At 42.2% G+C, this 25118-nt stretch overlaps 2 long non-coding RNA genes across 2 annotated transcripts; one reads left to right on the forward strand and one right to left on the reverse strand.

The window, feature by feature from the left end:
* Nucleotides 1–10511: 10511 nt before the first annotated feature.
* Nucleotides 10512–16255, reverse strand: LOC133254279 (uncharacterized). Its single transcript, XR_009738632.1, has 2 exons — nt 16111–16255; nt 10512–11279 (listed from the first exon to the last, which is right to left on the reverse strand). It is a non-coding gene; the product is annotated as an uncharacterized LOC133254279 (long non-coding RNA).
* LOC133254280 (uncharacterized) lies at nt 12721–24069 on the forward strand. Its single transcript, XR_009738633.1, has 2 exons — nt 12721–13378; nt 21567–24069. It is a non-coding gene; the product is annotated as an uncharacterized LOC133254280 (long non-coding RNA).
* The last annotated feature ends 1049 nt before the right edge of the window (nt 24070–25118 follow it).

Below are 25118 nucleotides of genomic sequence, written 5' to 3' on the forward strand. Positions count from 1 at the left end.
CTATGCTCCTTTTCATTCTGTGTTAGGAAAAATATTTTTGTTTGGCTGACTCATTAATCTGTTGGGAATTTTAAAAGGAAACCCTGCAAGATAGAGGATATATCTGTTCTTTCTCCACTTGCAAGTCTGAAAACAACTTTTAAAGATCTAAGATATGCATTTACTTCCAGCAGTGTGATATGCACTGATTCCTTCACACATTCTTTATTCCCAAAGTGCCATAGGTAACAGTTTACACGTCTTCTCTGATATACTAAAGAAACCATTCTGCCTAAAGGACTCCTGAGGATGCTCCTCCATGGATGCCTCACTTAGTCAGTGACGAGCCTGGGGAGAGAAGGAGTCAATATGGCACCCGGCATGAGCACAGATGGCCTCGTTCAAGGCTGAATGTGCTACTCAACCAGCCAATCAAATCACACTGCTGTCCTGAAAAAGCCCTGGGGATTCTAACATGTTAGTAAAAAAAAAAAAAAATGTATGAACAAGACAGTTAAAATGTGTGTCCTGCATTCCACTGTTAAGTTAGCCTTAACTGGGCAAGGGATTTTTTTTTCCTGTGTAATTACTAGTTTTTATTATGCTTTTGAACTGCATCAATCATCTTGAAGTATAATGGATAAAGCAAATGGATTTCATAGCTGAAGAGCATAAGTCATATAAGCATATCCCCTTGGCTTAAACAAAATGGTAAAAATAACAGTGGGTTTGGAAGCAGGAGAAGATGAATGATGAAATTTTAATCCGCTCCAATCCATCATGTAACGCAGTGCAAAAAGCAATTCATCTACTTACCCATTTCCACACGGTTTATCTGCTAATACCTTGGCATTTAAGGGAGAGTATTAGGCGAGATCAAAAGAGAGAGGGCAGAGATTACATTTTCTCCTCTTAGCATCGAGAAGCTCTTTGGGAAGCTTTCACAGATGTGGTGGTTCAAACCAGGAGCAATCATGAAGTTCGGTAGAACAAGGCGAAAACTTACAGTCAGGGAATGGCTGCATTCTCTCAAGCTTCCCATTTACTCGGCCAGGAGGTCTTGGCTTCTGTTCCCTCATTCATGCCATGGAGTGATAACACCACTGTGTCCACAATGCCACTCTGTCCAGCCCAGTTATGTAGGATATGCAAACACACACATAAACATGTAGGACAACAATATGTCCACATTACAATATTTTAAAACTGCAAAGCATCCTATAAATGTAAGTGGTAACTGCATCCTGCCAAGAAAACTCTTCAGAAGCGATTTGTTTACAGTTTTGCTTTTTGTTTTTGAAATCTCAGTTTTCATCCTGATGCGCCCACTTAAGAAATGAGACACAAACGAGAGAGCTTCATCTATCTGCATTCATTGAGATTCTCAGTGGATGCAGAGCCTGCCGATTCCAAAACTCAAAGGAGGACGCAAGAAGACAAGGGGAGATGTTTATGTACAGTTTCATGGATCTCAATTCGTTATATTGCTTACACGGCCTAGCATGGACCTGGCACATAAGCACTTGAAGGTAGCCACTTGTAAACATTTCCACTATGGCTTTAATATAATACATATAAGGGCAACAAGAAAAACCACTTAACTGAGCTTTCGTTTTGATTTAACCCAGGACTTCAAACATCTTTTCTAAAGCTCATATAATTTATAGTCGTAGCATTTTGATGAGGTAAATACTACCTCCTCTGCATCTGAGAAACTGGGGCTTGGAGAGATAGTCTGTCCACGGCCTGAATTCCAGAGCTGGGCAAGCGGAGCATTGGCTGGTCCCTGTGACTGAGTGCGGGCACCTCAGAACAGTGTTCTCAGCGCTGAAGAACTGGTGCTTTTGAACTGTGGTGTTGAAGACTCTTGAGAGTCCCTTGGACTGCAAAGAGATCCAACCAGTCCATCCTAAAGGAGATCAGTCCTGGGTGTTCATTGGAAAGACTGATGTTGAAGCTGAAACTCCAATACTTTGGCCACCTGAGCGGAAAGCTGACTCATTTGAAAAGACCTCGATGCTGGGAAAGATTGAAGGCGGGGAGGGGATGACAGAGGATGAGATGGTTGGATGGCATCCCCGACTGGATGGACATGAGTTTGAGCAAGCTCTGGGAGTTGGTGATAGACAGGGAGGCCTGGCATGCTGCAGTCCGTGGGGTCACAAAGAATCGGACACGACTGAGCTACTGACCTGAACAGTGCTCTCACCTGAGTGAGTCTACACGTAATGTTCTTTAACCTGCATGCCATGGTCCCTGAGAAGTAGCCCCACCCACATTCCCCTCCCAGAGCGTGCCAAATTAAGGCGCCTGTTAAAATCCGTCTGCTTCAGTCTCAACAGTTAGAGACAGAATGCAGCCTTCCTTCGCTCCTTTTGTTGAACTCGTCACATGTGGGGGATTTGGAAGGAGCCTGGGAGAAGAGGCTGGGGAGGCTGACTGAGTTTGGGGGAAAGTGTTTTGCCTAGAAATTCGCAAAAGCCAGTCTTCCCACGTAGTTCAGTGGGCAAGAATCCACTTTCCAATGCAGGAGACGTGGGTTCGATCCCTGGGTTGGGAAGATCTCCCGGAGGAGGTAATGGCAACCCATTCCAGTGTTCTTGTCTGGAGAATCCTGTGGACAGAGGAGCCTGGTGGGCTACAGCTCCTAGGGTTGCAAAGAGTTGGACGTGACTGAGTGACTCAGCACACGTGCTGCTGCTGCTGCTGCTAAGTCGCTTCAGTCGTGTCTGACTCAGTGCGACCCCATAGATGGCAGCTCACGAGGCTCACCCCATCCCTGGGATTCTCCAGGCAAGAACACTGGAGTGGATTGCCATTTCCTTCTCCAATGCATGAAAGTGAAAAGTGAAAGTGAAGTCGCTCAGTCGTGTCAGACTCTTAGCGACCCCATGGACTGCAGCCCACCAGGCTCCTCCGCCCATGGGATTTTCCAGGCAAGAGTACTGCAGTGGGGTGCCATTGCCTTCACATGTGCATGCACAGGCAAATGTGTCCCTTTGATACCCTGTGCAATTAGGTACTTATTTTACATGTTGAAGCACAGGTATATATGAAAACAATGACTAGAAAGGCTTATAGAAAGTATAAGCTACCCTATCGGCTGTCAAGTTGGTAACTCTGACTTGAAGTACAAGTGAGTGAGCAGCTATCAGCTAACTTCACACTCTTTTTTCTGCATCTTTCTGCACAGGTGGGAAGTGATAAGCTCCTGTGTTGTTAGCAATGATGAACAGTGTAAATTTATGTGCATAATTAAGGCTAAATCTTGTATTAAGAAAGATTCCAATTATTTTCACAAGCACATATTTCGAATCTTCTACTCAAGTCCTGAAAACAAATCCAATTATCTGAATATAATTGTTAGACATTATTTGATAAACATGAGAGTAGTGTCTATGACTGTGTGATTAAAAAAAAAAAAACACCTTTATTTTCACTTGCTAAATTACAGATTTTCAGCCAAATGAATTCTTCTCCAGATCTTTCTGAAAAGACTTTAGAGAAACTGTCATGTATTTATGTTAAAGGACCCCTGGAGACATGTCATTAGTATGGTCATGCATATATTCAAATTATATATTATGGAATCAAATCTGCTTGCACTGAGTTAATTTAAATGAATATGACAAGAACTTCTGGGAAAGATGTCAGCTAAATTATATGTTTACAGACTCCTCTGGCTCTTCTCAACCCACAAAAATAATGTCCTCAGAAAGTAATACCAATAGCTAAGAATAAAGCAAGATTCCTCACTCGAACTGAAAATTTCAGAGCATACAATTTGGATGCAGTGGAAACTATTCCGGACACACAAGTGGTGACCGAGCACAGCATGTTCTAAAGAGCCCTGTGGACCCATGGCTAACTGGGTGGGAGAGGCGGTCACTCGTGTGGAGGAATTCCCTTGTACATGTTGGCAGCAGGTATGAGATGGGAGAAAAAAAAATAAATGCAGTCAAATAGTGCTTAGGACAAAAAAGGAAGTTTAAGCACAGCCCCAAAGCACAGTCAGAGATCTTTTCTCTCTGACTTGTCTTCCCTGCAAAGATGGGTAAGGTCAGTAGTCAGTTTCCTTTATTTCAAAGGTGGCTGGAGAAAGAATCACCCGAACTCGTTTCACTATCGTTAGCTTCCTATCCTGTAACAGGGGAACCTCTTGAAATGTGGGGGAGTTTCTGGCAGAAGCCGTCCCCCAACCTGGGAGCTGACCTATGGGCAGAGCTTCTGATAATTCTGAGAAAAACCCCAAACTAAGCCTCCCCCTGCCCCCAGCTGTCTCCAGGCTCACAATGTTTTCCCAACCTCTTTGGGCAACCACACAGCTGGACAGAAAACACAAAACGTCAGTGTCTGGTCCCCCAGCAAGAGCTCAGAGGGAAACCCAAATGGTGTTTCACGAAAGGAGGGGGAGCTTCATGAAGCTTTTACTTACATTATGTTTCAGCAAATAGCAGGACTCACTAGAACTCCCCCATCAAAAGTGGTTAACGCAACGCAAAGCCCAACTGAACGGGATGGGGTAGGTTAGAACAGCCTACACGAACAAGAAATGAATCAGTAAAATCTACCAATGAGAGCTGAAGAAACACCTTTCCAAGGCCACAGTAAAAGCATTTATTTACAGTTCAGTTCAGTTCAGTTGTCAGTCATGTCTGACTCTTTGCGACTGCATGGACTGCAGCATGCCAGGCCTCCCTGTCCATCACCAACTTTCGGAGTTTGCTCAAACTCACGTCCATTGAGTCGGTGATGCCATCCAACCATCTCATCCTCTGTCATCCCCTTCTCCTCCTGCCTTCAGTCTTTCCCAGAATCAGGGTCTTTTCCAATGAGTCAGTTCTTCACATCAGGTGGCCAAAGCATTGAAGTTTATTTACAACAGAATCTTTAAGAAATCAGATGCCAGCAGAAAAATATTTTTTAAAAGTCTGGTATAAATGAGTCAAGATTGTGCAGAAAGTAGCAATATTATGGAACTAAAAATGAATTAGAAATGGTAAATAGTGAAACCAAGAGAAAATTAGATTGGTATAGGGGAGTTCTCATCACAAAAATCACACAAGGCACGAAGAAATCAAAATGATTAGAAGCATATAAACAATAGAGATTTGAATACTGATGCTTCCAGTGATCAATAAGCAATGATCAAATCCAGGGATGAAGACACAAAGCTATTCCAACATATATTAGGGGAAAAAAACTCTCTTCTGAAATAAAGGGATATGAATATTTGACAAAGGAAATTATCATGTTCCCCAGTAATGTGATAAAATTCTTTAGTATCATGAAGACGTGCCCTGGTGAAGCTTTTGAACTTGAGGATTACAGAAAGAACCCCAGAGACCATGAGAAAAAAAAAAATAGTTACTTAAAAATGTAAGGAAAAAAAAAAGTCTGATCATAAAAGTTTCAACCAATTTAAATATTAGAAAAGATGAGAAATATCTAAAAAATTTAAATGGAAAAAAGATGTAATCTTATTTCCTTCCATGAATAAACTGAATCACAGTGATATTTTGAAAATTAAAAATGAATAGGTAATGATATACCAGGCAGAAACAAGCCATTTTTGTGGAGTATCATGTTTAATAGCCCAATCAGAGGGGTGAGGCAAGAATGGGAGTGAGAAAATGGATACACCACATAAATTGTCCCTTAGAAGGAACCGATCACTCCTGCCAAGAGGACAGAAGCCAGAGGAGCTCTGCGGAGGGGGTTGGGTTGGGGGCTCAGGACAGACCCTTCAGGTTCTGCAGCCAGGGGCTGAAGCAGTTCCCCACTCTCCTTCTTGACTCACCTCTCAATTTCAGGCCCAGCCCAGATGGTCAGCTGGTCTGACCTGGATGGTCCCTTCCTTGAAGGAAAGCTATGACAAACCTAGATTGTGTATTAAAAAGCAGAGACATCACTTTGCCAACAAAGGTCCATATGGTCAAAGATATGGTTTTTCCAGTGGTCATGTATGGATGTGAGAGTTGGACCATAAAGAAAGGTGAGCACCAGAAAATTGGTGCTTTTGAACTGTGGTGTTGGAGAAAACTCTTGAGTCCCTTGGACTGCATGGAGATCAAACCAGTCAATCCTAAAGGAAATCAATTCTGAATATTCATTGAAGGGACTGATGCTGAAGCTGAAACACCAATACTTTGGCCACCTTATGCGAAGAGCCGACTCACTGGAGAAGACCCTGATGTGAGAGACTTTGAAGGCAAAAGGAGAAGAGGGCAGCAAAGGATGAGATGGTTAGATAGCATCACCGACTTAACAGGCATGAATTCGAGCAAACCCTGGGAGATAGTGGAGGACACAGGAGCCTGGAGTGCTGCAGTTCATGGAGTCACAAAGAGTTGGACACAACTTAGCATTTGAACAACAACAACAGCAACTCCTCAGCTAGGGCCATCTGATTGATGCATCGGAAGTGGGGTGAAGTGATCTGGAGGAAACGAGAATAAGGGAATTCAGGCTATCTCGGGGCCAGGACCAGGTGTCTAGCACAGACTATGGAGAGGTAAATCCCAAAATAATTATCAAATGAAGAAACAAAGTGTCCTCAACTCCTGAGCACAATGAAATTCTGTCTCAGGGGGAAAAAAAAAAAGCAAAAAATAAGCAGTGCAAAATAAAGAAAATGCAACTGCAATAATAGATTATGTATAAAATAGTTACAATATAAAATTATAAAGTGTATTCATACCTGTACTTAGGGAAATATAAGCAGAAAAGCAAGGTACTTTCTGTGATATTTTTTACTTTTAGTGATTTATCACTTTTAATGATAAAAGGAGAAAAGTGAGTTAAAGGTAAAAGTACAGTAAAATGAATACACTCACGCAAAATGTGATTCTTTAGGAGAAACAAAAGAAGAAAACAGTAAGTGATAAATGATAAAGTACTAGAGAGAATCGCTAATGTTGGGGGAGGGGCAATGTAAGAATTTAAGCTAAAATTGGGATAAAATGTAAAAGTTTTTCAGAAAATATATTATCACCATTGACTTTAGAAGAAAGAAAATCCAGGCTGCCTCTAGGAAGTTAAAAACATTGTCAAAGAGCCTACATGTCAGAAAGATGAGCCAAGCTGAGATGCTTTCATAGGTGAATTTTTTTTCAAATCTCCAAATAATAAATATCTTCTATATAAGCTTCTGCAGAGAGAAAAAGATATCACCTTTATTTGTCTAAATTTTATAAAATGCTTTATTCCAAACCTTTAGCAAGTATCCAAAAGAAAACTACAGATAATTTCATATATAATTTGAAATAAAAAACCCTGATTCAATGTTTGTAAAACTGTTCTGTGATGACCTAAATGGGAAAGACATCTAAAAACAGATGGGATATATGTATACATATAACTGATTCAGTTTGCTGTACAGCAGAAACTAATACAACATTGCAAAGCAACTATACTCCAATAAAAATTAATTTAAGAAAAACAAAAGGAGCTAACTGGTTACATATAAATAATTCTAAGCTTTTGAACAATTATAAAACTACGTGTCAAAGATATATTTGCTTTTTAAAAAGTTGACAGGAAATTGCAAATCGAATATTAGTTATTCTAAGAAAGAATGGCTCTTTCATGTTCACAATTTTATTAATAAAATTAAGTTTAAAAGTCATGTTCACTCCAATAAGTACTAAAGTAACATTCACTAAAATTCTGTATTGACTCCATGTTTAAAAAATATGTGATACTTTTTAAAGTGATAATAGGAGAAATCAATGGTAACACATAATGAAAACTGTATAGCTTAACTGAAAGGCAGCAGACAATTTTAAAGCACTAACCGCATTCCCATTAAAACCAGGAATACGGAAAGTAAACAAGGAAATTTGACAAAAGTATAAATTAAAAAGTGGCAGTACAGGAAAGTTGTAGGATTCTTTTTCTTCTGTTTGTAGATTACGTGATTTTTTGATGCTGGAAAATAAGAAATCAACTGACAAACTACCAGAAATAGTAAGAGATTTCAGTAAGACAAGGAGTCAGAATATTAACATAAAAACCAAGAAAATAGATGACTTCGCTCATCTGGTTGCTGAAAATTTAAAGCACTGGAAGAACCAAATATATCTGAAGGTTTGGAAGAATATGCATGAACACACATTATTGGAGAGAGTGGATGTTGGTACACTGTTCTGGGAAGATGTTTAGCGTCGTGAGTCAAAATTTAAAAGCAACACATCATTTGACTTAAAAATCAGATTTCCAGTGATATCCCCCAAGGGCAGCGCATAGGTATGCCAAAGTATCTGGGCATAGTTGTAACAATATTGTTTACAGTAGCAAAAATATAAAAATGTAGTAAAGAAAAGATGACATATATAGAAAACGGAACACACTATAACATCAAATCAGGGCATACAAAGCAAAAGGAACACCATGTAACATTAAAAATGGTGATGTAGCTATATGGTTATTAACTTGAAGACGTGTCTGACAGGTACTGAAAAGCGGCCCATTTAAGAACAGCGTGAGCAGGGCGACTCCTATTTTGTACACTTGCTGTGTCACTCACGCACGGCCGATTTATTCGTCAGGCCTCTGTCTGGAAGATGTGAACAAGAAGAAGCAGTGCTTTTCTCTGAATTATGGGAATTCGGGTGAATTTTCGCTTCTTTTTATGTTGTATTTTTTTAGACGATTTCCTTCTGAGCTTTCTCCCCTCCCTGTTTCTCTTCCTTCCTTCCCATATGTTATTCCTCTTCTGCTACGAGTTTGTGTCAAATTTAGTAAGGGAAAAAAGCTATATGCAATTATTAATAAATCAGACAATGGATTTCAAGGATATTCAAGATTTTTGCATGTGTGCTAAGTCACTTTAGTCATGTCCGACTCTTTGCAACCCCACGGACTGTAGCCCACCAAGCTCCGCTGCCCATGGAATTCTCCAGGCGAGAATACTGGAGTGGGTTGCCATGCCCTCCTCCAGGGGATCTTCCTGACCCCAGGGATCAAACCCTCGTCTCTTATGTCTCCTGCATTGGTAGATGGGTTCTTTACCACCAGTGCCATCTGGTTTCAAATCCCTTTAAAATGTTTGTGTGGAGTTACACATGCCTGTGTATCTGGAACAGTGTTTGAGTAAGTCAGCTATTAGCCAAGAGTTTCAAATCGTTAAGAGACACACATTTAGAAGCCACATGATGTTTGAGGATTTAATTTCCGAAGATAATCACACTTCTGTCATCCTCTATCCTACAACTTGTTTCTTTAATGATATTTTCAAATTGCACCATCAAGCCTGGATGACATATTATCACTGAGGGTAGTTAACTACATCCTATTATTCCCACGGCAGCAAGCTTTCTTATCATAACATTAAGAGTGAGAATTTAAAGTTTGGCAACTGGCCATGAGGTTTCTAACTCTTCCTGTCCGCCCCATCCTTGGGAAAGTCCTGTGTGGTTGTGCGTTTCACACTCCTGCCTTTGGGCGAAAGGTCGGTCCAGACTCTTCACGTGAAAAGCCTTTTGCTCTTTCCCGGTGGCCCGAGCAGTGGTTCTCACGCTTGAGGGGAATCTCAGGAGGGTCCTTAGAGCTCACACTGCCCGACTCCACCTTTAGTTTTTGCTGCAGGAAGTCTAGGGTGGGGTTCCAAGATTCTACATTTCTCATGAGTTCCCTAGAGGCTGATCTGCTGGTCCACGGACCACACTGGGTGAACCGGCATTTGGTAACCCGAGTTATTTACAAACTTTTGTTTCCTTTTTCATTGCAAACCTATAGATGATGCCCTTGAGGATATTTTTAAGAAGGCTGAGACAGCAAGCCTGGAATGTTTTCAAAAGGAGGCAACAAGAGTTCATTTTGCTTGTACTTTCACAGAGCTCTCAAAATGAGTGTGGTCATAAACAGATTGATACTTAACCCACATCTTAGCAGGACTAGAACAAGTTGGGCAGAGAGAGTAAAAGAAATTTGCCAGCCTAGATTTCTTGTCTCTGTTCCCTTCCCAACTAGATTTTCGGAGAAGGCAATGGCACCCCACTCCAGTACTCGTGCCTGGAAAATCCCATGGATGGAGAAGCCTGGTGCACTGCAGTCCACGGGGTCGCAAAGAGTCGAACGACTGAGCGACTTCACTTTCACTTTTCACTTTCATGCATTGGAGAAGGAAATGGCAACCCACTCTAGTGTTCTTGCCTGGAGAATCCCAGGGACGCGGGAGCCTGGTGGGCTGCTATCTATGGGGTCGCACAAAGTCGGACACGACTGAAGCGACTTAGCAGCAGCAGCAGCAACTAGATTTCGTGGGAATAGGTTTCTGTGGTGGGTCCTTGGGTGCACCTTTACAGGTACTTATTTTCCCTTTGAAGTGGGAGCAGTGATGTACACAGTACTGTACGTAAAAACAGACAATCAGCAAGGGCCTGATGCACAGCGCAGGGAGCTCTGCTCAGCATTCTGTAGTAATCTATGTGGGAAAATACTCTGAAAAGAGATGGATATACGTATATGTGCAACTGGCTTGTTTTGCCGTATGACTTAACGCAACGTTGTAAATCAACCATCCTCTAATATAAAATAAAAATTTAATTTAATTTAATAAAGGAATTCCTGATAGCCAGAAGGAGAGAAAAGACAGATATTTTTAAAGGAGTTGAGCTGAAGACCAATTTTTCTGGTGAGCTTAGAGGTCTGAAACAATAAAATTTTAATATGTAAATGAAGGGAAGTCATTTCTGCAGGGGCTACTAATAAGCTCTATGTGGGAGAGAGCCAAAATTATCTGACCTTTTATTCGTGAAACTGTGGATTTGCTAAATGAGCCTGGGCATTTGCAAAGCATGCTTGTTATGAGATGTTTCCTTCCCCAGGCTTTGTTTCTGATAGCAGTCCATTAAAAGGATTATACATTCTCATTAGCAGATATTAATGTTCCTTGTGAATGATGCTCCCAGTTAAAACAGCAAGCTTCTGAGTTCTGTTTACTTTGGCCACTTATTCTTATTTTCTTATCACCAAATTTCATTTTTGTGTTTTCAAGACTGTTAAGACTGTATTCCCATCTTTTGGAGATGTGAAAGTTGAAGAGGGGAAGATTTTGTTTCAAAACAAAAGAATATTTTTAGAAGACAGAGCATGGTCTTATGTGCGAATGAGCTGGGGGAGGGAGGTGGTGAGTTCTGTATTTCTGGAGTTTTCCCAGCTGAGGTTCAACAAGAACAACAGAGACACTGCTGCTGCAGAAAGGGCTCCATCGGTGGTGGTTTCTAGTGACGATTTCATGATTCACTGATCTTGTAGTTTCTGTCTCTGGGCATGTTCTTTTGGTTGTTAATTAATCCCTGACATGAAAAAAATAACAAACATTTAAAGCAGAAAATATTCATAGTATTTTTCCACAAGGGTGAGTCGACGGCTACCCTCCCTGCCCTGGCCCCTCGCTCACACCGTTTGCTGTTCTGGAAATATTGGCAGTGGCATATGGCCTGAAATAACTCCCGAGTCAAGAGAACAAGATTGAACTTTCAGTGCCCAAGATTTATGCATCAAAAATGTCTAGGTCCCAAAGCATGTTTTATGAGAGTTAAAATGGAAGATATAGTCCCTCTGCCTCAGGTGGCAAACAGGCCATATGTCTGGGAGATTTACCTCTGCCCAGGCATCCCCGGGCCTCCACCAGCCTCTGAACTCAGAGGATCTCACCAGGAGGGCAGCGCACGCCAGCCCAGTCACCGGTACAACCGTGCTTGTAATTACAGAGGGATTCCAGCCTAACCAAGTGCGTAAAAAGATAGATGCAGGAAAAAAGGAGCAAAGTGACACATGTTCATCACATAAGTATTCAACAATTGTACATCTTCTCAAGCAACAACGATGGGGATTTATCTTAAAAGGACTGGCAGCTGTATGCACAGGATCGATGTCGAGTAAAGTCCCAAGACCACCCTTCCACCCCCAGACCAGCCTGTTTCATCCAAGATTCATGGATTCTGGTAGCTTTCAGATTCAGAAATTTCAGGGACTTCAATCTGGCTGCCACCTCCCAGTCCACTCCTGCTTTCTCTCTTCTCTTATAGTCTTTGGTTTTAGTCACTTTGACTTAATGGTTCCCTGTTTCTTATTATCCAGCCCAGGCATAGCTGTAACGATTAACCCGTAGTAGGCAGGGAAGCCTGGTGTGCTGCAGTCTTGCAGTTGCAGAGTCGGACACGACTTAGCAGCTGAACAACAAAGGCTGTTTGATCTTGACTGTATAACATAACTCATTTTGTTAAATTGACCAAACCAGGCATAGCTATAGGATGAGAAAAGTAAACACGTGGGAAGGAAGCAATTCATGTCCGTGTCTAGGTTGCAAAGGTTTACTTTAGGGTCTCTGGGAGAGACAGGGCAGATGTAATAACCGAGTGCAAGGATTTCTGTAGGAAAGTCTTTCACAGGATACAGTGTCTTTCATTTGAGCTGATTAATGACTGTGTGTGTGAATGTGTCTGGACATCAACTGCTCTAGTACACAAGAACATTACCATTTGTCAGGCAAGCCATCTCTATATACTATTTTCAAATAAAGATTACCATTTTCAAAGGGTGCTTTCTTTAGAAATTGCAATCTACTCTGGAAGTGAGTTTAAATCAATATCTTTGTTACCTGTTGCCAAAAGCAGATCCATATGGGGGTTTCTAGAAGAGAGAATCTGGGCTATTTCTAAACACATTTGTTTTTCTCTTATGAGTATAAAGAAGCGCCTGATTCCAGCACACTCATTTAACTATTGGCTTCAGAAAACCGCAAGTGATAGCTTCTCCTTTCATTCTTTTGTCCTGCCTCCATTACTCACTTAGTCTGAGGAAATATTTCCATTTCAGTTACAATTGCAAATCAATTAAGAGGTTCTCATGGTTGATTCAATCAATCAAAGTGGCAACTGTTTAAACAGAGTCCCTTCTGGGTGAATCTTTATTATTATACTGGTTCAACAGATCTCGACCCTCTTAGGGGTATTAGAAAACTGATAACCACCTTTTCTTTAGAGAGTTATCCTCTAGCTGGGGAGACCAAATATAAACACAGTGAAGCTAATTAAAAACACTAGATTTAAATAGAAATCTTCAATAAAACATGAGGTGTCACATGGTGGATGATTAATATTTAACTGAATAGTGAGGCTGACTCTAAGCTTCAGTGCTGGTGATCTTTCAGAGATAAATGTCACCCTGATAATTGCTAGAGACAATCGGAAGGGTCACAGTGGCTAGGCTGTGCCACTTCCTTTAGCTACCTCACTTCTCTTGCCCCACGACAGGTACCCACTCAAAATATCATGTTCAGTCATTGAATTCTACTGCTGGGGATGGAGCAAAGCCAGTCTCTGTATGAACAGCTGATGGATTCCGGTGTTCAGAAAGAAGACTGCCTGAGTCATGATGGGCCAGAAAGGAGGTAGGAAGGATGGATAACATGGATCTTCACCTCAATTTTTCTATTTTTATTTTTTAGTTTTGGTCGTGCTGGGTCTGTTGCTGTGTGAGGGCTTTCTCTAGTTGCAATGCACGGGCTTCTCTTCTTGTGGCTCACGGGGTTAGTTGCCCTGCAGCACGGAGGATCTCACGTCCTCAACCACAGATTAAACCCATGTCCCCTGTCCTGGAAGCGGGGTTCTTCACCATCGGACCACCAGGGCTATCCCTCAGTTTTTTTTTTTTTTTTTCTTTAACCGTTCCGTCCCGCTGCCTCCCGGCGGGTCCCCAACCGGCGCCCCAGTCCCCACAGTCCTGTTTGGACTTCTGTGGTGATAGAGGATCCTTATCCCTCAGTTTTTAAAGGGTAGTTACACTTGAAGGAGTGGAGTGGGGGCTGCAAACTGAACAGAAAGTTGGAGAAAATAAAGTGCAGGAAGCCATCAGGAAGCAGATGAGTTGTAAAGGACAGGCTACGTGGACAAGGCGCTGAAAAGGAAGGTATCAACTTCCTAAGACAATGGCGTGGGAGTCGTCTACCTGGAAGTGACAGCTGATGTTTTAGACATGAACTAGATCAACACAGAAGAGAATCTGAAGAGAGAAGCCATGAGGTCTAACGTTAGCCTGAGAGGAGGAGAGAGAGAGAGAGGATCTATATATTCAAGGATGAAGCCCTCATTGCTAGAAGAGGTCTCAAAGAGACTGAAAATTGGCAATGGTTTGATCCAAATGCTACAAAGATCAATACTTTTCATTAGCAAAGTGCCTTGAAATTTGATTTGATCTTGTTTGCAGACAGTATTACATATAAAGAGATATTTATGCTTCTAAGTTCAGGCATGGAACCTCACATTAATCAAAGGTATTAGCTCATTTTAATTTTTCTTTGCTACATTTATGCTTGAGCCAGTGAGACCATTTTGGGATATCTATCTATATAAAAATCTATATATTGAGAGAATGTGAGAGAGATGTTGTATTTTTTTTTAAGATTCCTTTTTGGCAATTAAGTGAGTGGTTGATTCCCTTAATATTCGGAGAGCAAACACAGCCATCATTATGAATCACTGTAGTTGATGAGTCTAATCCTTTTTCGTGCCATTAGAGCAGATGCTCACATCTGAATCCCCCGCAGACAGATCAGTCTTCATCATCTCCTCATACATATTCCAGCATCTGTACTGGGTTTTTGATGTGCTGTACTGGCATGAGGTCACAGCACCACTTTTCTGGACTGGCAAAGCAGCTGCCCAGGAAATCAGAATAAAACAGTGAAGAAACTGCTGTTCTTCACAAAACTGACAGTGACCTCTGAGCCTGAGGATTTGGATGTGAATGGTGTCTACTTGTCTAATCCTGGCTTTCTGGAGGAGCTCCCTCCATAGAAGAGCTGGTTGAAATCTAAGACTGGTCTAAACTTTGCATACGACACAGGTCTGTATGGGCAAAGCCGTGGGTTTTTCAGTAGTCAGGCTCGGATGTGAGTTGGACCATAAAGAAGCCTGAAGGCCCAAGAATTTTTGCTTTCAAATTGTGGTGCTGGAGAAGACTCTTGAGAGTCCCTTGGACAACAAAGATATCAAACCAGTCAATCCTAAAGGAAAACGACCTTGAATATTCACTGGAAGGCCTGATGCTAGAACTGAAGCTCCAGTCCTTTGGCCACCTGATGTGAAGAGCTGACTCACTGGAAAAGGCCCTGTGCTGGGAAAGATTGAAGGCAGGAGGAGAAGGGGTCGACAGAGGATGAGATGGTTGGATGGCATCACCAACTTGATGGACACGAGTTTGAGAAAACCCCGGGAGATACTGGAGGACAGAGGGGTCTGGCATGCTGCAGTTCATGGGGTCATGAAGAGTCAGACATGACTTAGCAACTGAACAAAAAACTCTGTATATAGCCTCAAAGTTAAAGCGCCAGTGGTGCCAGGAAAAACAGCCTTTCCGACGCAGGTCACTGAGAATGCCCGTATTTTGTGATTGGAAATCACAGCACACACACACACACACACATGTCACAAACAGATATGCCTTGTTGCTGATTATAGCACAACATGAGATCTCGTGCCGAAAGGTGGATGAAACCGCATTAGAAATTATTTGAATATTTGTATTTCTGTGAAGACCCTGGTCCTTCTATGAACCTGAATCACTGAAGGGAAGGGAATTTTGCTGTTCTTGTTTTACCCACCAGGCTTGGTGCTCAACAAAGTTCCCAGGGCTACTGGTAAGAGTTTCCCAGGGCTCCTTCGCAATGCACCACAGGCCGGCTGGCTTACACAGCAGACATGTGCTCTAGCGGTCTGGACCACTGGTTCCTTCTGAGAGCTTTGAAAGACAGTCTGTCTCAGGCCTCTCGCCTCGGTCCTGTGGGTTTGCTCGTGGTCTTTGACATTCTTTGGATTTTGCCCCTTCACTCAGATCTGTGCCTTTCTCTCCTAAGAGCGAGTTTTTCCCCGTGTACCCATCTGTGTCCAAGTTTCTCTTTTTCATAAGGACACCACTACTGGAGCAGGGGGCCCCTCTTAACTAATTATATCTGCAGTGACCGTGTTTCCAAATAAGGTTTCATTCTGAGGTACTGGGGGTTAAAACTTCAGCATGTAAGCCTGGGGAGACACACCAGTTCACTCCCTCTCCTCTAGCCTCCCCCAAATCCATGTTCTCCTCACACACAAAACACATTCTCCCCATCCCAACATCCCTAAGTACTTGCAGAGATGGTTGATGAATCACATCTCCCATTCCATAGACGATTTTGCAGTTTGACCTCATCGTTTCCACATTAAGAGGCAGACTCTTTCTACCTCCTTTGAGTCTAGGCTGCTCCTGGACTCTTTTTACCAACAGAACATGGTGGGAATGACGCTGTGAAATTCTGAGGCTGCCTTTGTGAGGTCTGGAGCTTCTGCCTTCCACTCCTGGAATGTCTTTCACTGGGACCCTGCTGCCATGTTATGACGAAGCTCAAGCTGCCATGTGGAGAAACTCTGATGGAAAAGCCCCAGCCCCCAGCCTTTGCTGGACAGAGCCAATGATCCGTACCACTGCCAACCATGTGAGGACATTCTGGAAACTTCTGTCATCCCAGCACTTCATATGACACCAGTAAGTCAGAATAACTCTCTGGACACACAACTATAACTTATGATAAACTGTTGTTGTTTTAAGGTGTTTTGTTAAACAGCAATAGAAAAATTCAAACAGAGTACAGGCTTCCCAGGTGGTGCTAGTGGTAAAGACCCCACCTGCCAATGCAAGAGATATGGGAGACAAAGGTTTGATCCCTGGGTTGGGAAGATCCCCTGGAGGAGGGCGTAGCAACCCACTCCAGTATTCTTGCCTGGAGAGTCCCATGGACAAGGCCTGGTGGGCTAAAGTCCATAGGGTTGCAAAGAGTCGGACCCAACTGAAGCAACCTAGCATGCAAGAGCAGTATTAGAAGTGGGATCCTTCAGCCGCAAAAACCTAAACCAAGGTAGTGTCAGCTTCGGTGAGGAGTAGGGAGAAGAATGCTGCTGCAAACTCGGGATGCATGGAGCCAATTCTCATTCAAGCCTGGAAGAGCGGTGACCTGTGACCTGAAGCGGAAGAACATTTGCGAACTCATCCTTGTGGGAACACAAGATAGAATGCGAGTCTGGTAAACTTTGTGGATCTAGCGGAGATCTCCAGGCAGGATGTCGAAAGCACCGTTGTGCTTCTTTCAGCTCTCGATGATAAAGCGCGGAGAGAGAGACGGATTTGAAAAGAAACGGTTTGCTTTTTTTAAAGCAGAATTCAAAGGAAATATTCCAACTTTGGACTTGCTAAGTTGGAAAATAAAACTATTTCTCACTGCATGCCTCTTCACTGGGCAAACATTTCTCAAGGTAAAAGGTGACTCGGGCAAAGATCAAAGACAGATGTTGCCAGGAACACAAGGCCTGGGGTTAAAGTCAAGTCAGGGGTGTGGGAACACCATGCTTTGTTAAGATCTCCGAGTTTTAAGAGGTGCTTGTTATTCCCCTACACTGGACACAATTTCTTCTAAGCATCTTTCTTTTTTAATTTTTTCTTGTATACTGGAATATTATTGATTAAGAATATTGTGATAGTTTCAGGTGTAGAGCAAAGTGACTCACTTGTACATGTATCTTCTTTTTCAAACGCTTTTCCCATTTAGATTGTTTCAAAATAGTGAGCAGTTCCCTGTGCTATACTTCGGGTCTTGGCTGGTTCTCCATTTTAAATACAGCAGTGTGTACATGCCCATCCCAGACTCCCTAACCATCCTATCCTCCTAACCATGTTTCTGTTTCACAAGTTCATTTGTATAACGTGATTTTTTTATTCTGAATATAAATTATATCATATGATATTTCTCTTTGTCTTACTCAAAATTCACTCAGTATGACAATTATGACAATCTCTAGGAAACTTAACGGTGGTTTCTCATAACTCCCCAACTCATAGCCAAAGTAGAGAGAAGCCTGTGTCAAAGAAAAATCTGGGCATGGCGTCTGTCCAATGGACTGGATTAAAGGTTTTATACTCTGGCATCCCACTAAGCTGGGCTTCTCAGGTGGCTAGTGGTAGAGAACCTGCTAGCCAAAGCAGGTGATGCAGGAGACCTGGGTTCAATCCCTGGGTCAGGAAGATCCCCTGGAGTAGGAAACGACAACCCACTCCAGCATTCTTACCTGGGAAATCCTGTGGACAGAGGAGCCTGGTGGCCTACAGTTCATGGGGTCTCAAAGAATTGGACATGACTGAGCACACCCCACCTTAATTTAGGAAACTGTACCATTTTGTCCCCAAAGTACAAGATAGAAAGAAGATTCTTTTTCTCCCCAGTGTTCTGAGGGCAGGCAAAAGCTAATGTGTCATGAACATGGTCCATTTCTTATAGCAAAGTAAGGAAGAGTCAGGTGAATAAGCCCACAGTCCAAAGGGAGAAGCCACATGCTGACCAGTTCTCCTTCCCTTGAGAAGGTCTTTGCTGTTGTTCAGTCACTCAGTCATGTCTCTTTGCGTCCCCATGGACTGCAGCATGCCAGTCTTCTCTGTCCTTCATCATCTCCCAGAGCTTGCTCAAACTCATGCCCATTGAGTCGGTGATGCCTTCCAACCATCTCATCCTCTGTCATTCCCCTCTCCTCCTGCCTTCAATCTTTCCCAGAATCAGGATCTTTTCTAATGAGTCAGTTCTTTGCTTTCATGTGGCCAAAGTGAGAAGGCCTAGGTCTTCCTAAATGAGCACAAGACACTGAGGACCTTCATGGCTAGGTTTCATAATCACTCTGTCTATGCTTCCCATTTTCCCTCTTTGAATTGGAGTGTCAACTTCAGGCATTCTGTGCCTGTCTCTCCATGCATATTTTGTCTTGTATGTGACTAGATTTTTTTTGTTTTTTAATTCAAGGATCTTCCAACCTGAGGATCCTCATGGGAGGAGGTTTATCAATATCTGTGTCTGACAGAGAATTAGATCCTGGGAATAGTAGTCATGTATGGATGTGAGAGTTGGGCCATAAGGAAAGCCAAGGGCCAAAGAATTGATGCTTTTGAAATGTGGTTCAAAATTGATGCTTTTGAACTGTTGGAGAAGGCTCTTGAGAGTCCCTTGGAGTGCAAGGACATCCAACCAGTCCATCCTAAAGGAAACCAGTCCTGAATATTCATTAGAAGGACTGATGTTGAAGATGAAACTCCAATACTTTGGCCACTTGATGTGAAGAACTGACTCATTGGAAAAGACCCTGATGCTGGGCAAGATTAAAGGTGGGAGGATAAGGGGACAACAGAGGATGAGATGGTTGGATGGCGTCACCGACTTGATGGACATGAGTTTGAGCAAACTCTGGGAGTTGGTAATGAACATGGAAGCCTGGCATGCTGCAGTCCATGGTGTCTCGTAGAGTTGGACACGGGACATAACTGAATGACTGAATTGAACTGAACTGAATTGTGTTAATGCCTGATGTCACAATGGGATGAGAGTTACAGCTTCCTGGGAGGAAAATGTGTATTTTGCATCTCAGAGAATACAAATAATTCATGGCCAGAGGATGGTTTCCAATAGACTGCAGGTGACTTCTGGAGAAGGAAATGGCAACCCACTCCAGTACTCTTGCCTGGAACATTCCGTGGATGGAGGAGCCTGGTAGGCTAAAGTCCATGGGGTCGCAAAGAGTCAGACACGACTGAGGGACTTCACTTTCTTTCTATAGTTCCTTTTGGAGAAGGAAATGCAACCCACTCCAGTGTTCTTGCCTGGAGAATCCCATGGATGGAGGGACCTGGTGGGCTGCAGTCTATGGGGTTGCAAAGAGTCGGACACGACTAAGCAACTAACACGCGCACACAGGTGACTTCAAATTCTTGCCTCTAATGGACACACAGGGTCTGTGCTCCCTCCTTTGCATCTGACCTGGCCTCTTGCCTGAACTTGGCTGAGGCAGTGCAGTGGAAGGATGTGATAGAACATCCACAGCTGGGCCTGCATCTGAAGCTTCCTGCTTGGCTCCTCTTGAAACCCTCTCCTGGGATCTGGCAGCTGTGTCAAGAGGCCCAAGCTGGCTGAGTTGAGACAGGAAGTTCCTGCTCTGAGCCTCGCCTCCAGCGCGACACCTGGGAATGAAGCAGCCTGACTGCAACCCTGTGATCCCAGCCTGGGTCTCTGGGGACAAAAGAAGTGCCCAGCAGAGCCCAGAGTCTAAATTCTTTATTTACAGGCACACAAACAGATGAAATGATTGTCATTTTAAGCCACAGAATTTTGGGAGTAGTTACCCAGCAGAAATAAATCACCCACCAAGAGCAGGCAGTATCCAGCAGCTTTGTTCATGCCTTGGTCACTGTTCTTGGCCAGTGATGAAATTTTCCGAAATTTCAGCTACACTAAACATGATTGAATGAGCATTTTAAATATACTTAATTAAAATAGAAGGGCCATGTCTTACTGTGATTACACTTGAATTATTTGGCATACATTTATTAAACTATCAAAAGCTAATCGATTGCCTCAATATTTTATCTTGATTCTACTGAATCTATATTCTAAGCAGAATTATTAATCCACTTCATTTAAGTACAATCATATTTGATGAAAGTAGACAGACAGAATCAGTCTTAGGATGGTGTGTCCAGAGTGAAGAACCGAGCTTCACGTTGTAGGAGCCCTCTGCCCTTCATTGTCAGCATATCCTTTTATTTTTCCTTGTTTTCATTTATCATCTTCTGTTTTTATTTCCAGAACACAGTGTTACTGTGTGCTATGTGCTGAGGATGAAAGTTTTGAGAAGAACTATGAAGTACAGAGAGAAAAAAGGAACATTTTAAACAAAGACAAATTTAAAACCCCAAACTCTTTGAAATTTCAAATAGTTTTCCCTCATTCAAAATCCATAAGCCATAAATGACGAGCCACCAGAGACAGTGGGATCTCATTGAGTGTTTTGCTGTGAAAGCAAATCACAGGCTTGCTTTCTCCTTTCAAGTTGCCTGATTTTCATTTAGGGAGCTATGAGCTATTCCCCCCATTATTACCAAAATTGATTTGAGTCTGCATCTGAAGCATTATCCACTGCTTCTCTGGGGAAGATGGAATATATATTTATCAAAATGTCCTAGCTGAATAAAAGCTAAGTAAAAGCTGGTAACACCAATGCCAGCATATGTGTATTTTTAAGCAGAAGAACCGTCCTTTCAGTTCAAAATGTCTTCCTTCCCTTCTCATCTGTAAGGAAAAGCCCTTCATAGGGTCCAGTCCTCCCGTGAAGGGAACAGGTGCTATGAGTAAGAGATGTCTGAGAAGATTGTCTGAAAAGACAGGGACACCTGTAACGGACAATTGGCATGCTGTTGGAATTTCTCCAGATAATGACATTACACAGACTCCTAAAATGTCAGACATAAAATAATAAACAGGACTCTGCATGTGGTTGTTCTTTCTAAGCGAATAGAGCCATCTATGGATCAAGTCTTTATTTCTCTGGATTCTGTCAGAATGATGCCCTATAGTCAGAAGCTCTTTACTTCACAAAATACTGCACAGGCAAGCATTTCTTCCTCTCCACAGTATTAATTAAATTACATAAAACTGGCAGTGTTTAAATCCTGGCATCTGTATTGTCTCACTTAATTACACCCCTGGACTCCTTTCAAAATTCTTTCATTTGCTACAGGGACACCTATTGGCCAAAGGGGAAGAAATCAGATACAAGTGATGAGATACAACTCGGGATTTCTACCTGGCCCACTGCCCACAGCGAGGAAGGCTCTCCTTCAGTCTGTCTGACTGCGGCATTCCCAATCCCGTGCTCTGCAGCAGAGGGAAAAAGTCACCATGATAGAGACTCATTGGAAATTAAGTAAACTTCATAAATAAAGCACTTTTGAACATTCTTCCACCTTAAAAAAAAATACATGAAGATCATAAAGTGGAATGTGGGTTACCATGCCCAATTTCAGCATTCTGTGTGTGCCAGATAAGCGTGGGCATGGGAGAAGCATCAGGAAGCTTGCCACAAGCACCCTGCTCAGAAGATTGCTGTAAGCTCAGGTCAGCAGAGGTGATCCAGGCCCGGAAGGATCACTCCTCTGGGCAGAGCATGTGGACAGAACGTCTTCATGACAGAAGAACCAGCTGCCCGGCTCCAGGTGCCGGATAAAGAGAGGTGCTCAGTCTGCTCAGTGGTGTCCGACTCATTGTGACCCCCATGGACTGTATGTAGCCTGCCAGGCTCCTCTGTCCATGGGATTCTCCAGGCAAGAATACTGGAGTGGGTTGCCATTTCCTTCTCCTGGGGATTTTCCTGACCCAGAGATTGAACCTGTGTCTCTAAAGTCTCCGGCATTGGCAGGCAGGTTCTTTACACTAGCACCACCTAGGAAGCCCATGGTAAAGGGTTATTGCCAGTAAAAGGCAAAGGCAAGTGAAGCCCACAAGATTATTTTTGGTAAATTCTTTCTCTCTCCCTCTTTTTAATTGATTTGTCCAAAAACCAAATTAATTTCTGTTCTGGGTCTACTTATTTTACCTTTTAAAATATTTTCATGCATGGCTGCCATCTGAGCCAGAAATCTGACATCATCTTTAATCTGTTTCCTCTTCCCCTACGTGCAACCCCTGATTTCAGCATCTGCTGTCTTACATGTCTCTCCTCACTGCCTGCTCTGCAGTTTGGACAGTTACACTCAGTCGGGCTGGGTCTTTTCTAGATCAAAGGATCTTTTGGCTCTTTCCCTGCTCTCTGAATCTGCCCAATGATCTTTCCAAAGTGTGAATCTTGGGTGGTTACTCCTCAATGGCTCCAAATTGCCAACCACAATAAAATCCAAACTGCTTTGCATAGAAATTGAGACCCTCCATGATCCGGACTTTGATTCCCTCATCAACCTCATTTCTCTCTCTATTAAATTGTTCACTGTTGTTGAACCACTGAAATGGGATCTATAGACTGAAGCTTGAAAAATGATACTTCTCTTCCACTGAGAAAACACAGTGAAAATTCAACTGGATTTTATTCTTTGTATGAAAATGTTGAAGAGAGAAAAGTCCTAAATTTGATTAAAAAACAAAATGTTACTTGTTGTAATGCAAATTTGGTATTTTTTTAACCAAAATAACACATTTGGCAATTTAGAAAATACTGCTACTGAACAGCAAAAAAGTTTATCCATCTTCATTTCATTTGTCCAGTAAGTATTTAATAAATGTATAATATGAGTTTGGACAAATGTATGTATCATGTATATATCATTGAAAGTGAAAGTGAAAGTCACTCAGTCATGTCCAACTCTTTGTGATCCCATGGACTATAGTCCATGGAATTCTCCAGGCCAGAATACTGGAGTGGGTAGCCGTTCCCTTCTCCAGGGGATCTTCCCAACCCAGGGATCAAACCCAGGTCTCCCGCATTGCAGGCGGATTCTTTACCAGCTGAGCCACCAGGGAATCTCATATATATCATTGCACATGTATATATCACTGAGGTACCCTAGGGCTTCCCAGGTGGCTCAGTGGTAAGGAATCTACCTGCCAATGCAGGAGATGCACCCTCAATCCCTGAGTCAGGAAGATACTTTGGAGAAGGAAATGACAACCCTCTCCAGTATTCTTTCCTTTGAAATCCCACGGACAGAGGAGCCTGGAGGGCTACAGTCCATGGGGTCACAAGAGTAGGACATGACTTAGCAACTAAATAACAACAGCAACACAGTATAACATACAGTTCATCAGTCATTGGCTCATGAAGATGAGACATGGTTCCAGCCTTCCATGAGTTAACAGTCTAGTGAAGGAAATGAATAAGAAAAAAATACGTGATACAGCGTAAGTGTTATAAGAGGCACGAAGCTTAAACAACTTGTAGTTAGGTCTTTTTATATTGCAGGTAGTAAAATGCTCATTTGAGCCAAAAAAGAGAGAAAGAGAGAGAAATTTATTGTCATACACAAAGGAAAATCCCAGTAGTATACATTCAGTTACGGTTTGATCCAGGTGCTCCAGTATTGTTACCAGATTCTTCTTTCCTTCTCTCACCTCCAATTACACTTGTGTTGGCGTTCCCATACATTGGTTATCCCTGTGTGGCAACAAATGTTGGCATTAGAAACTCCAGACTTGAACTTTACCATTTAATCAACTTTATACAAACAAACAAAAATAAAACTTCTTTCATACAATGGTCACAGATGATTGTGAGTTCTTGGGACATATATCCACTATTGATCCAAACACGTGGCTAAGAGAACAAAAAGTATTGATTGATCAATATTTCTTCTCAGTTAACATGAAGACATTGGAAAAATTCTGAAGCATGATATTGTGAAAATACATGTTAGCTTTGTGTTTTTGAATTAATTGAAACAAAAGAGTGTATCTTAAAAATGAGGGCAGGTGGACAGGAGGGAAAACCAAATATTTTATTTCTTTCACGTATATGGAAAAATTTTCTACTCTCATTCTAACAGAAGCCCTTATTTTCAGGCTCCTGACTTGCTAAATGGTCAGAAATGTTCATAAACAAGTGGTGCTTTGGGGATCATGGCTACATATCCAGGACTTTAGTATTCCTGATATTTGGGTTTGCTGCTGTAACAACAGAGGTCAGCTCAGACATGTCTAAATAGAAAATATATAGCACCTAGGCTGAAAATGCCTATAAATGAAGCATGGGCAAGTCATAACTCCTAAAGTAGGGGTCCCTAGCCTCTGGGATCTAATGCTTGATGATCTGAGATGGTGCTGATGCAATAATATTAGAAATAACCTGCACAATAAATGCAACGTCCTTGAATCATCCTGAAATCATCTCCTTCAGTGTCCATGGAAAAACTGTCTTCCGTGAAACTTGTCCCTGGTACTAAAAAAGGTTCAGGACTGCTGTCTAAAGGGTACCCAAATTCCTAGTTGTTTTACAAAATTATCTGCTTCAGCATATATTTTAGGTCTGAAGCTTGTGATAGTTTATTTGCCTATAACTACTGAAAGGCTAACAATTCTGGCATGAAATCAGCGGGTGAAAAAAATCCTTGAAATTAATTTATACGCATTCACTATTGGCGATGCATTTTACTGAGAACCATGTTAGTTGCAAGTTTAAAAAAATCACTGCCATTATTAATCACCCCAAATAATTACCCTTATAAAAATGTAATTTCAACACACAAAAACTGAATATATTTCCTTCGATTGATCTATGAAAGAGACACCCAGAAATGGCACAGCGGAG

The sequence above is a fragment of the Bos javanicus genome, chromosome 9 (genome assembly GCF_032452875.1).
Source record: "Bos javanicus breed banteng chromosome 9, ARS-OSU_banteng_1.0, whole genome shotgun sequence".
NCBI lineage: Eukaryota > Metazoa > Chordata > Mammalia > Artiodactyla > Bovidae > Bos > Bos javanicus.